At 43.4% G+C, this 14,152-nt stretch overlaps 1 protein-coding gene across 9 annotated transcripts in view; it reads right to left on the minus strand.

Annotated features, from left to right (window-relative positions):
- The window catches only part of LOC146181709 (inaD-like protein), a 1,346,554-nt gene that overhangs the window by 686,591 nt on the left and 645,811 nt on the right, over positions 1 to 14,152 (minus strand). For 8 of the 9 annotated variants that reach the window (XM_084576719.1, XM_084576716.1, XM_084576717.1 and 5 more), the window contains one exon: positions 3,232 to 3,283. The exons of the other annotated variant lie outside the window; for it this stretch is intronic. The gene's annotated coding sequence lies outside the window, so the exon portion shown is untranslated. The remainder of the gene's footprint in view (positions 1 to 3,231; positions 3,284 to 14,152) is intronic. 9 annotated transcript variants of the gene reach the window in all.

Below are 14,152 nucleotides of genomic sequence, written 5' to 3' on the forward strand. Positions count from 1 at the left end.
GATGTCTCTCTACATCAATGACTGTCTGGTGGCAGTAAAATTCACTTTGCCTCAAATGAGCAAAGTTAATATTTGTGAAAATATTGGCGTTGTTTTCAGTAGAGCGATCGCTTCTTTTTTATTTTCAACAACGTCAAATAAGTCACATGAGCACACACGAAGTGCGGAAGACTAATGAAATATTTCAATAAAAGTTAATTTGTGAAAATAAATGCGAGAATCGAGGCAGCCCTAGCCCCGTAGAGCTTGCAGTGCTGTGTTGAGCGACCTGAAGCAGTGCTGTACAAATCTGCTAAAATAGCTAGCAAAGAGGTTTATCGAAAAGAAACCTCCGCGCAAATCGTCAAGTTTTGGCAGGATTTCAAAGGACGCCAGAAAATAGAATATCAGACAATGGGGATGTGTGCACACGTGCCCCTGCACCTCTTCTGAGTTGGCGAATAATTTAGACTCGCGCTCACAATGTACGGTACATTCCGCCGGACATCTGCTTAGTGCCAATTTTCGAGGCACGGGGCTGGCATTTCACTCCGAGATACGCAAAAAAAAAAAAAAAAGGAGACCGCTGATATTAGGCCCTCATTTCGCATGCACGAGGAAATCTTGAACTTTGTTCGAAAACGACAATTTACATTTTCACGGCAGCGAACTCGACGCAAAAAGGCCAGCTGCTAAAAGACCAGTGTACCAGAGCGTGGACCACTTAAATCGTGAGAGTTCCCCTTCAAACGAATGTGATTTTCATTTCTTGAAAAGCGCATGAAGGAGATCGATTTTTCCAGATATAGCTTCAATTTTGTAAGATCATTTCGTTCATTGGTGTGGTCATTAGCGAATATGTAATTTACTTCCTACTGTTCAATTAATATTAATGACATTGTAATTACTCAGGAATATGGAGTGAATAGGGCATAAGTTAGGCTTACGTCCAGCTTTCCGTTCAAGCCAAGTATACTTTATTCTGGAGCAGGTTCTCTTTCCGAGCCACAGCCATAAATTACGACGCACTGGTGTACATATCTTTATGTGGGAGAGGGGGTATTGGGTCACTTGCGATTTAACGTATAAGAAGAAAATCTGCATTGGAGACGGAAGAGCACTAGGCACGGCATAATGCTTATATTCCGGGATACATTAGGGGGCGGAACTGAGCCCTCTGAACTGAAGGCAGCAATAATATCACTAAACCTTGGTTTTCCCTCCAGGTCTTTGGGTATTAAAGCTGATTTATGCCCCTATGCAGCGCTCGTTTGCACAGACATGCATAAAGGTTTCCTCTTTCATTAGTGTCGATGGCACAAGGAAGGCTATACTCTGCCTAAATTTTTTAATTTTGAGATGCCCGAAACTTAACGAAAAACGAATGCATGCAATAAGAGCTGTAGCTAAACGACAGTTGCTTGCTGTGCTCAAATCTACATTCAAATGCGCCGGAAACGCTCGTTAGGCTACAACAATGCTTCTCCGTTTGAGCTCTAAAATATGTGTAGGTTTTTGAAAGTTGGGCAACACACTTGGTTCATTATATTGCTTGTTGTTCTTTTTTTTTTGGGGGGGGGGGGAGGGGTGGAGGGGGGGGAGGCAAAATATGGGACCACTGGACGCAGGACTCAGGCCTCAGGACGATCCCTTCAGTGCGGATAATTCTGTTTGCTTGTTTTATGACACTTTGTTTAAAACAGGTTTTCCTCGTCGATCTTTTCATTCTTCGCGATTATTATGAACTTTAGCTGCGCATTAATCTGCTGTTGCTAAAGCTGAATTCGGCGATTTGGCCATGCTGGTACATATTTCTGAGAAAAAACAACGCAAAAAGACGAAAACAAAGACGAGATAACAGAGATGGGTGCTAGAACGCTCTCTCTATATATTTTTACAGCCGCCAGACTGCCTAATTAACGCGATACAAAATGCCTACCTAGGCTCTATTTCAGAGCCCTTGTGCAACTTATAGGCCAGGAATACAAACGTCCACTATAAGTTTTTTTTTTTTTTCACCTGTACACTTCAGGCAAAGAAGCAATCAAAATTGAAAGCCTTGGCAGAAATTTCGTAGTGAATAGTTCCTGATCGCAAAGCTGAAAGTTTAAAAATTGATTAACTGTGCTTTCAGAAAGTTACCGAAATACGGGAATAAAATTATTATCATATACTTTACATAATATAGGTGCAAAAAGGTGTACGACTTGGTTTTATTGCAATAAAGTTCAGCGCGAAAAACGAAGAAGTTTTGTCTCGCAACTGTTACTGTGACGTCGAGTATGTTCGAGGTGCACTTCATCATAATGCTTATTTACCTCGGCCGATACTGAGTTAATAATTCAGGTATTCGATGAAATGGCCACCAGGAGGAAAGTAAAAGTACGTATAAGTATTGAATGGTTCAGTCACATTTGGCTCTGCACTGCCGTGTATGCAAAAGGGAGTGCATCGTGTTGGCGTCAACGAAGATCAGTGATATAGATGAACATAAGTCGGGTGTGAATGCATCTGGTGAAGACCTGTCATAGAGATCGGGGTTAATCCGCATGTATTAAAATTACAGGATTTCCTTTCGGATCTTAATGGCGAAAGCCTTTTCTTCCTTCTTCTCTTCTTCCCCTATCTTACGTGTTCATGTACTTGTTATAATTTCACCGCTACTTTTCTTTGGCTTCGTCGTTAGCGACATCGGCTTCTCACGACTCCTCTCCTCTACATTCTAGAATAAAGGCCTAACTTCACGAAAGGATAAATTATGTCGACGTGACAACATATTGCGACGCCTCACTGACAAATCTCGCGAAATCTCGCAGAATATCGCGAACACATCTCGCAGACGTGATACATTCCCTAGAAAGGATTTCGAGTTGTCAAAGCTTCTGCCCCCCTCCTTCAAATCTGAACAGAAAGGCGTTACAACGGCGGCAGGCGATGTTTCACGGCATTGAAAGCAATTTTGAGAAGGGACGAAGAAGCAACGATGATATTAATTCGTGGCTTCCGGCGGAAGCAAGTGTAAATATGTATGCACTCTCAACAAGGCAAGTTTCGTTACCATCGAAAGATAAATGTCAGTTGAAACGTAGGTGCCGGCTGTTTTATCGTCCTCATTCTTTAAAGCCTACTATTAACAGAATAACAGAAGTGCATGTCGCATCCCTAACTCGGAGCAACGAACAGCGGGAAAGGCTGTCACGGCTTATTATACATAACCCAGTCGCATACCACGTGATTAACAGGCACACTTACCACCTGTAATGGGTTCCAGTGCTCCTCTGTAGCTCGTCTAAGAGAACCAGACCTGAAAAAAATCCAGAGAGAATTTTGAAACATATGCGCATTTATTTTCTGTCAGTTAGATATCTCGTCAAATTAACATAAATGATACAGTGCAAGCTTTGTTTTGTGTGCTACAACTAGAATGCTTGTAGGATATGTCTCGAATACTACGTGTTTATACGAGAAACTCTTCCATACGTGACGTGCAATTAACACACAGCTGAGGGGGGAGGGGGGATTCATACATGCGCTCTTTCTTGCCATTCAATCCCTCGAGGGCAAGAATTAAATATAGTAAGTAGAAAAAAAAGGAGATTAACGCCAGTGCTTTGTTTTCAGGAAATATTATTGTTGCTAGTAATGGGGGGGGGGGGGGGGTCATCACATATATTCTCTTAAGGAGCAAACAACACAGTTTATTGCCAAGAGGATCTCGACTCCAGTAACCACTTTACTTGCGACTGGATGCGGGCGCAACTCCTTTCTGCGAGCATCGCATCCCCCTTGTCCCACACTGCCTCGTCCTTTGCTCAAGATGGCTCCCAGTGAGCATCGCAGCCAGTTCTAATTCTTAGTATGACACCTTCTCTTCTATGTGGGCTTTTTTTTTACTTCTGGCTTTTTTCTTATTCTAACGACGACGTCTTATGTCTCAGGAGGGCCCTTTGCCTAACGGTATGAAGACAGGCAGCCCAGAATGGCGTAGCGTTCATCCTCGCGGCGTGGTCGTGTGACCTAGCCTTCAGAGCGGCAGATTTACGAGCCTAGGGAACTCAAGGGACCCACGCTGTGGGCGGAGACAAACGGTCCCGTTGGACATTTGACGGCCTAGTTGGAAGATTGCAGGACGCGACTTACCGCACCAGTTTGTTCTCCACATAGAGACTGTAGCGTGTAGGTATTGAGTTCATTCGTATGGCTACCAAATATACATATTTTGAGCACAGCATTTGTTACAAGTGAGTATGCGGTTGCGTACTTTCTGAGAAGAAACAGTGACTCCGAAGTCGCGCGCTACACACGACTGCCTAACACTTTTGTTTCTTTGTGTGAATAGCGTCGTTATAAGCGCATTCTGTTTTATGCTTATAAAAGCCACCTGCTGATGCGTATCATCATAACTGCCACAAAATAGCGGTACATTCCATGCACATTAGCGGTGAGTTTAACAAGTCACCAATTGACTTTCGCTTACGCCTTCCAATCTACTTCTATAAACTTTCTCTTAGGAAAGTTAAATCGGTTTCAGTGTAGCAATGATTCGTCATTGTGTATTTATTCGTTCATGCGAGTCAGTTAACATACGGGAAGCGGACAGTGGCTGGTTGAGATAAGGACTTAACCAGCAGGTCAAGCTGGTTCATTAAGAACGCTTGCGTCGCCAAAGTAATGCAGCGTTTTGTAATGCGCTCGTAATAAATATAATGCGCATTGCTAGAAAGACAGCGTATCGCCTCTACAGCGCTGCGCTTATTTGTGTTAAGAAAAAGCTTTATTAGACACTATACATTGACATGTGTGATGACGAATGGCCAAACCTGAAAACGTACACGGGTAAGAACAGGAGACACTGCACATAACATACTTCATGTCGAGTATAATCCAAGAATGCCTTCACGGCTGCATTTTCAAATCTCATATCAAATCCCGTTGTACATTGGAATATCACAAAATGATAGAGCCAAAGAGGCCAGAATTTTATTAGAATTCCGCCTTTACAGAGTTTTAGGAGGTTAAAAAGCACACGCTACCACATCATTTCTGGTTTAAAATATCGTTAGCGACGGATGAAACTTTATTCTCAAATTCTTAGTCTTAAACGATATTCTTAGGGCTCTTTTTGTTTCGGAGACGAAGGGTAATGATTCCAGTTAAGAGACTGTTGTGTTAGGGTCGACGTAAATGGAAAGATCGAAAACCCTGTAGTCATCACAGCACTACCGCCTCATATACACAATTCGCATTTATGAGGAAGTAGTAAGGCTTCTTAAAGCGAAACCTCTAGAACTCCAAGCACAACATAGCGTTCCTTGGTTTTTCGTGTTGGGCATTGAAGCCTGACGAAGGACAAACCAAGCACACACCTCCAAGACTACAGTAAATGAATATGTGCCACGTGGCAGTACATGAGGTTGAAGGTTCGATTCCCTAAATATATTGTGAGTTCGGATCATTTTCTCGAGTCATAGTTTGTCATAAGACAGTACATAAGGTATAGGGTTAGACTCCCAGATAGGGTCGTGGGTTAGAGTCTCTCGCTAGCTTCACAGTTGGCAGCAGCCGTTAATAGAGCCAACGAAGGGCCAAGTGGGACAACAGCATTCACCACAGATGCGTATGTGCCAGGCCTTTAGCGCGTCATTTAGTCTTAAGGCTCACTAACAACGGAGACTTGTCCTTATTCGTATCTCAAGGGTGACGCATCTGTTCTTCGAGCAGCTTTCCGCGTGGTTTCACACTGTTTTGCAGCCTAATTTGTATGTATAGTCTTGGTCAAAAGTCCTGCAGCCAAAGGATTTTCGTCTCAACCGCAAAATCAAGCCAGCATGACGTCAATAAAAGCTGAATAGCGATGAAATGCCATGAGAAAGTTGTTTTCTGCGATAAGGAATCAATTCCTAGCATTTTATATGTCATTTCGCCTTTGACGATCATGTGGTGGTTCGATTTTTCGGCTGAGACGAAAATGCTTTGGCTTGAAAACTTCTGACCAAGATTGTGTCTGCTAGTCTAAGCGATAGGAACTCAAAACGAGTTATGTTCCTCCAATAGCATAATATTGTAGCGTGTGCAACAGCAGCCGCTAGGCGGCTGCTCATCGAGAGTCTCGTGCGCGGACTCGAAGAAGTGCCCCATGGCTTTCGAGAATAAGCTGAAGTTAGCTGCCGTCTCTCGGTGCTCCGAACCTGCTCTTCTGCGCCTGCTAGCTCAACACCCCGTTAAAACCCAACCTTCTGGTTACGGGCCTAAACGGCTACGTTACAACATAATCATCTCACTAAACCACGTGACTAGGCGCAGTGAGCATTTTTGAATCAGGCGTCGCTGCGCAAGTGAGCTCGGCGTTCATGCACGTAGGCGGTTCAATTTGTCTAGATTTTTTGAAGCCGAAAGCCGTTCTAGTATCATGGTGAATAGCTCGCGTCTGCGAGATGTATCCGCGAGATTCAGCGAGATGTGTTTGCGAGATGTGTTCGCGAGATATGTTCACTATATTCCGCGAGATGTGTCATCGAGACGTCGCAGTAAATAGCGACGTCAACATAATTTCTCCGGTAAGGACGTCGCAATAAGTTCTGATGACGAATCCAAAGAAACGAAAGTAATGAAATTATAACGAGTACACAAATATAAAATAACAAGATAGAAGAAGAAGAGAAGATGGAGAAAAGGCTTTTGCTGTTAAGCTCTTAAGCAAAGCTGAGTACAACCCTGTAGTTTTTTTTTAAACCTTACGCTTTAAACCTCTTTGAAGTAAAGGTGAGCAACATTTGGAACGAGCTATAAGAAAAATAATATCCGTTCTCTGGCCCACAATTTCTTTCACACCCATTCCAGCAGAAATCCTGTTTGTTGAAAAAGTTTTATATTTCGAATCGGTTTCCTAATACAGCTTTCAAAATAATGCATCTGGTTAGCTGTTTGAATTTTCTTTGCCGGCCTTCGTTTCCCGAGACACTTAGTTTGATTTATGCGCGTTTAGTTCGAGATAAAATCAATTATATCTTGATCTGGTTTTAGCGGTAACTGTTTAATTGTTGTAGTTATTAGGAGACTGCGAACACATCCAAATATATAAAGTGTGACTCGAGAACAGTTTGTAAATTTTCCTGTTCGCAGGAGATTAGGACGTAATCAACTCTTGGAAACCTCGCGAATAAAATGCCTTATTAAATGCGGAAAGCATTCAGTACTAGGCTTTATCCATTTGTATAGGAAGCGTCGCCTCTATGAAAGAAGCCGTATAGAGGACCGGTTCACGGAGCAAGCTGGCATTCAAGGCTGAAGCTTTCGCGTGGGTAGTGTAGGGGATTAATAGAGCGGTTTGCGAAACTCGCGGCATCCGGGTAATGGCGTGATTAGTTCACCAAGCGCAGGAAGGCTTAACAGCCTCGGTCGCGGATGGCTGCCCATTTTTATAGGGCAGCTGAGTCGCAAACGGGATCCACGCATAAGCCGCTGCTGCACTTTGGCCTTTCGACGTACACATCGTTGTCATGGCAATCAACAAGGCATTACAAGAAACGTCCCGTTTGAACTCGTCATTTTTTTTCTTTTTTTTTATTGGTTAACAGGAAGGGAAAGGCGCGCACGCACTCAGTTGAGAGAAGACAGGAAACCAAAACGAGAAAGTGGAAATGGAGACAAATGAAAGCGATACAAACAGAAATCATTGAGAACGTAAGAAGGCTACGGTGATTTTTAGTCTTCGTCTGGTGCATTGGACCGAATAAACATGATGATTCTTCGCTTAGTTTGTGATGAGTGGTTACAAAGTTGAAAATAATGGGCAACTTCGCAGGGTTTGAGCCCCTGAATTTTTTTCCTGGGTTCTGGGTAACCGTTTGCTGATTAAGCTACATACAACCGCGCAAAAGAAGGCGAGTGAAATGCAATTCCGCATACAATTTCTCGATGTAGTATATTGTTTTTGTGCGAATCATATTTTTGAATCATTTTAGTTTTATAATGTTCGAGTTTACGTTGGGTATATCTGCACACACGTATGCTGCCGTGGACCAAATGCTGTAACAGACACTCAGGCACCCATGCAGCGGCATATTTTATCCCCCGTCGTTTCTTAAAATTTTTTTCTGGCGCCATTAAAAGCTTAAATACCAACCAAAACAAAAGAGAAACTAACCATAAAACAGGCACACGCGAATGTAAAAGTTGATAAATATTTCCCCGCATTTAGTTACTACATCAAATAAATATCTTATAAAAGGACGAATACACGAAGCTTGAGCATGTAGAAAAATTGAGAAAGAAAAAAAAAAAACGGACAGACAACATTGTAGGTCTCGAGTAAGGTGCTACCTATGGATGTGCACTAGATGCTGCTTAAAAGTAAAAGGAGCAGCTTAACTATGTTAGCAGATAAACTCGCAGAAAATTTATTTTCCTTATGAAACCATGCCTAAATATCTTTTTCCCAAGGGTACATCCTAGCGGACAACGTCTTTATGCATTTGTGTTTTGTTACTTTATTCCCTCCGCTTGAGGCTGAGAGCAACTTTGCCGATTTAACTCCGCTCGTCACCTATCTTGCGGACCTTCGGTCGTCTTCATTGTACTGCGAGAAGTGGAAGACGAGTCTTTGTGGAGTCATCATCATCATCATCATGACTATACGCACTGCAAGGCGAAGGTCTCTCCCAAATTTCTCCAATTAACCCGGTTCTGTGCTAGCTGCATCCACTTGACCCCTGCGAACTTCTTAACCTCATTTACCCACCTAACTTTCTGCCGCCCCCTGCTACGCTTTCCTTCCTTTGAAATCCAGTTTGTTACCCTAAGCGACCATCGGTTATCCTCTCTTCGCACTATACATGTCCTGCCCATGTCCATTTCTTCTTCTTAATTTCCGCTAGAATGTCGGTAACTTGAGTTATTTCTCTGACCAACTCATGCACGCTTCCTATCTCCTAATGCTACCCCTACCATTTTTCGATCAATAGCCCTCTGGGTTGTCCTCAACTTAAGTAGAACCCTCTTGGTTAGCCTCCACGTTTCAGCCCCATAGCCGAGTACAGGTAAGATGCAACTCTTATACCACGGCCGCTCAATGGAGGCGCACTTGGTGCGGCCCGTCGCGTCGCGCCTCAATGGCTGGGGAAGCGCGTATTAGGAGAAGTTACAGTTTCCGCCGCGGGGGCGCCACCACTCCAGGACAAGGCGCCGCCGGCACGGGCGAGCAGACGACGCGGAAGGAGCGCGCTGGCTGGGTTGGCGCGTGTTATCGTTTTGACTACTCAGCATAACAGCGTCCTAAGCGTATGCAGCACCATGCCAGGCAACTGCTGTGCGCCGCTGTGCACCACGAAAGCAAGAAAAGACCGGTTACCATGGGTTCCCGTGCGATTCACAACGTCGAGCAGCATGGCTGAAAAACATATCTCGGGAAGGTTAGGACGGAAAAGGAAGCCGGTGGGAGCCGAGTGACAAGTCACTGGTATACTCACTGCACTTCACAGATGACGATTACAGGAAGAACATAAAACTGAAGATCCTGCTTCCTTCAGCTGTCCCCTCCGTGTCCCCGAACTGCCCACATTACAAGTTGAGTTACTCATGCGGGCTCATGTTGAGCCAAACAACCTTGAAAAAATTAATGTGCGCTAGTCAATAGCTTTATTTTCCCCACTTGTTATAGCTACACTTCATTTCCCCCTGGACAACCCCCCGTGTTATCCTGTGTGTTTCAAGATAGCTGCGCCACGATCACTTTTATGACGATGATATCAAAATGGTATGCCTTGCCCAACATCGCATAAGTGAAGCCATAGAGACACCAAGAGGAGCCGCTCTATTTGTCAGATGACGAGTGACTCTCTTGGTTAGAGTTGGACTTTGCCAAATCAAAGACATTCAGGTCCTAGGAGGCACGTCGAAGCAAAGGCTAACCAAGCAAATTAACGTACGAAGCAACAATCATGACAACCAGATCCACAGTGGCGCAAATTAAGTACCTTCTTGATCACATCAAGTATCTTGCAACGTCTTCTGTGTGCCTTACAAGTGCATTGCGTTTAACCGAATCTTATTTTCAGCTTTCGATACGCCCTAAAGCAGGCCCTCAACAGCAGGCCTGTAGTATCGCTTTTTAGCAGCCTAAGGCAATTCAAAGGCGGGAACGACAGAGTTGACGCAAGGGCTGCAGTTTTCACCTCGGAGAAAATACTGAAGGTACAACTAGCGAAAAAATAAATATATCGACTGAGATACACAATTTGCCATGCTTTGTGCAGGTTGGCATCTTGCAAGCATCAGTCTGCAAATGCACCTATCAACAATAGACAGCTATAAAACTTGGCATTCGTGATTATGAAAGTCGTACCTTGTCAACTGCCATATCACGTCTGCTGCGAGAGAGTTTTCGAGTCAGCTTGGATTCATTCATGTGTGGTGTGAACCAGCAGCTGACATAGAGTTAGCACCGATTGAATTTTTGGCTGGTTACCTTGCACGTCCATTTGAAGAGAAAGTATGAATAGTTTAACAGAATCTCATGAAACATTTTTATTTATTCTGTTTTCAGTGCCTGCCCGTGTTCTCATTATTTATATGTTACCAAAGTTCAAATAACTTCTAGTGCTTACTTTAGAGTGTCAATAATTTTATTTTATTAGTCCCCATCCATTTATTAACTTTGTGCCTTGTGATTCCTGCAAAACCCTGGACTTATCAAAATTCTTGAAGATGGACGCCTATGGTATCTGAAAATCACCATGCACTTTTGTTAGCAAGGTGATGAAGTTCCTGCAGGTCACAAGAAGCAGCAAGCTATGCAACATGTTAATTTCATCTATTCTTCCCTATTTTGTGCAATTTCCAGAGTTGATTTGCGAGAGAAAAGACCGCAGTCACACTAAGGACCTAACTAAACTAATGCGACCACTGCTGACCAACTGGACAGGCAACATTAATCAGACAGTGGAAAAAATCACGCTTGCACATAAACCTTTTTCGAGAAAAGTGCTTCGCTTGTAAAATAAGCTTGCGTGTCTTCTGTGCATCACGCGGCTTCATAAACGAGAAAAAAATTGTCAGAGCCTGCGGGCGTGTCGTTGAACTGGCTGTCTTGTGTTGTTTCTTTTGCAACAGTTTGTGTATAGCTAGTATGTTTTGGTGGTGGTACCCACTTGAATATTATTTCCAGTGAAAACGGAGGAACAGGCTGAACAATAATGTTGAACGCTACGTCCAGAAAAGTGCACGCTGAATAAATGGCCCCAAACCATGTCCCGATTTCAATATTGCAAATATCTAATACGTTATTACAGTGGTTGAAACGCAACTAAATGGGTGCGCACTCAGCGAAGCACACGACTGCCCCGTTCTCGTTGTAAACGGAAGACCACGAATGACTTGGAAAAGCCTAGTGATGATGACTTGCCGCTATCGCCTTATCAATAGCAAACTTGCACATAGCATCACATACTGAGTGAAACGCCGCTCATAATCCTAAATTGAGCAAGCGCCGACCACGCGGACGCCGAAACGAAAGCACAGCCACGGCCGCTGCGCGCAGCTCTCCGCCCGAACTCGTCCCGGAGCGGTGGCGCCGCTGCGGTGGCGATGAGAACTAGGCGCAATACGGCTCTTCTGGGCGACGCGACGGGCCGCACCCAAGTGCGCCTCCATTGAGCGGCCGTGCTTATACACTTTCCTCTTGAGCGATACCGGTAAGCTGCTAGTCATATAATCTGCGAGTGCTTGCCAAATGCTTTCCATCCCAATCTTATTCTCCTTGTTATTTCCTTTTCATGGCCCGGATCTGCGGTTAATACCTGTCCTAAGTAGACATATTCGCCTACTACTTCCAGTACTTCGCTAACTAACGTAAACTGCTGTTCCTTCCCGAGGCTGTTGAACATTACCTTAGTCTTCTGCATATTGATTTTCAAGCCTACCTTTCTACTTTTCCTGTCTAGGTCATGAATCATTATTTGCAGTTCATCCCCCGAGTTGCTTAGCAAGGCAATGTCATCAGCAAATCGCAGATTGGGGAGTACTATTCCCCAATCTTTTATCCCAGTTCTCTTTGAAGAACAACGCTGTCAACAGCGTGTCAGAGCGTTTTAACCTCCACACTGAGAAGGACCAGGAAGTGGGTATTCAATATTGGCCGTTAACGGTGCCCTATGAGCGTGGCCCTAAGAATATTTGAACGAAATTAAAACAAAAAAAGGCTGTTGAAAGCCCAATTCGGAGCTCATTGCCTCCGCCATTGCAGAGTTAGCTGTTAATGACGAGACCCTGACATACTAATTACATTTCTTGAGTAAAAGTAGAAAAAATAGAGATGGGGGTTCTTGATAAGCACTCAATATATAGTACAGAAAGGTATTTGAACGCAGCTTACTATTGACACGACTTGCACGTGTAATGACGGAGAAGAAATTTATGATCCTAGACATGGAGACACCGTTTTAACGAAATCAATAAAATCGCGATTTTACTGCGAGAGGTTAGGCCGAAAATATGTGTATTTGTGCAAAAAGGTCATTGTTTTTCTTTCATGACCAACTAGTCATATCACTTTCTTTTTTTTTATTGCCGTATGAATAGCTATAAGTGGCAGAGCCGCGCCATAGAGCAGACTAAACATGTCCGAAGAGTTAGTGCTTTTTTCCCCTCAGGTTAGCATGGAAGCTAACACAGACTCATTCAGAATGCTTGACGCAGAGTGTTGGCATGCACAATGACGAGGACAACTGCGGCCAAGACGATGACAACAGTAGTAGTCAACGAAGTATAAAGTCATCGCTTAGTAAACATAACCGATCATAAACCACGGGAAGCAGTCACACGAACTCTGCTCTCAGCCATGCTGAGTGATCCATCATTTTTCTTTTCTGATAATGCACATTTTTTCCCATATACTATGCGCTCTGTCCTCCTAAATAAATTTGCCACAAATCAGTTAAACTTACCAACCTATGTTAATACAAATGTTTGTAGCTTGTATCAGCTACTGCGGGTAGTAATCGCTTCCTGGAAAAAGATTTTTATGTGTATAAAAATTTCGAAATAACGACAGAAAAATATTTTTACACAAATGTGTACTATACGCGCAGGAAAGTAAGCTGTAATTCTTAATACGATTTTCACACGTATACCTTCAACCGATAGTCCTATACTGGTGCCACCTGACCGGCAGAGATTGCCTGACTTTTTATTTTATGCCGGCCTGTTAAGCGCAAAACCACTATCAAAATGCTTAGTGCGAAAACGTTATTTGTTGAGGGGATGACCTCTGTCAACGCTACATCTTTTCTTTTATTTACTTTTGAGAACACAATTAGTCCCAAGCACTGGACGGAATAAGGATCTATTATCCAAGATCAAATATTCTTTATTTCATGTGCCCCAGAACAGCTCAGGGGTATTGTCTAGAGTAGTGCGTCTCTGTCATGTCAGTGTATCACAGCGTCAAAATAATTTACAAATATTTTGACACGTTGAAAAAGCTTGAGGCAGACCAAGAAGTGAAGAGTAAAAACAATAAATAGAAACATCAAGTGTAGAAAAAAGTGTGCATCGAGGCAAAAGTGTGCTAAAAAGAAGAGTAGAGAAAAAAGGAAAGAAAACAAATAAAGAACGAACGTAATCATACGCGAGAGGATACTACTTAAGTGCGTCTAGACGGCCGCAGTAAGCAGTATAAAACAGCATTGCTTATTATGTCAAGTTTTGGCTGTGTAAGGTGTCGTTATGAGAGGGGGAGTTGATTGGACACTTTTGTTTGGTATGTAAATTTGAATATATATCACCCCGCCATCATTGAAAGTATATACGCGTGTAGGTTTGCACAGGCACAGAATGCATGCTCGTGCTTTTCGAGACCACAGTGGGAAGTCATTCCACAAAACGCATGTCCCCGCCCGTGTCGCTTTCGTGTGCTAAAACATGTTTGCAGGTTGACAAGACCTTATTTTTAGCCCTTTCTTTTCGATGACAATTTCAACTACACGTTCCGTGCAAGGCGGATGGCCTTTAATTGAAAAAAAGGTAACCAGAGAGACTGGCACGATTTGGAGAACGAAGAGACCACGAAAAATTTCTTGAGAGTCTGAAAACAGCGCGAAGACACCGAACAGCGCACCGAGCAATCTGTAAATCATGAAGAAAACCGATTACAGTAATGTCGAACGATTCAACATAA

Source organism: Amblyomma maculatum, chromosome 8, assembly GCF_055883805.1.
Source record: "Amblyomma maculatum isolate TAMU_Amacu chromosome 8, ASM5588380v1, whole genome shotgun sequence".
NCBI classification, from domain to species: Eukaryota; Metazoa; Arthropoda; class Arachnida; order Ixodida; family Ixodidae; genus Amblyomma; species Amblyomma maculatum.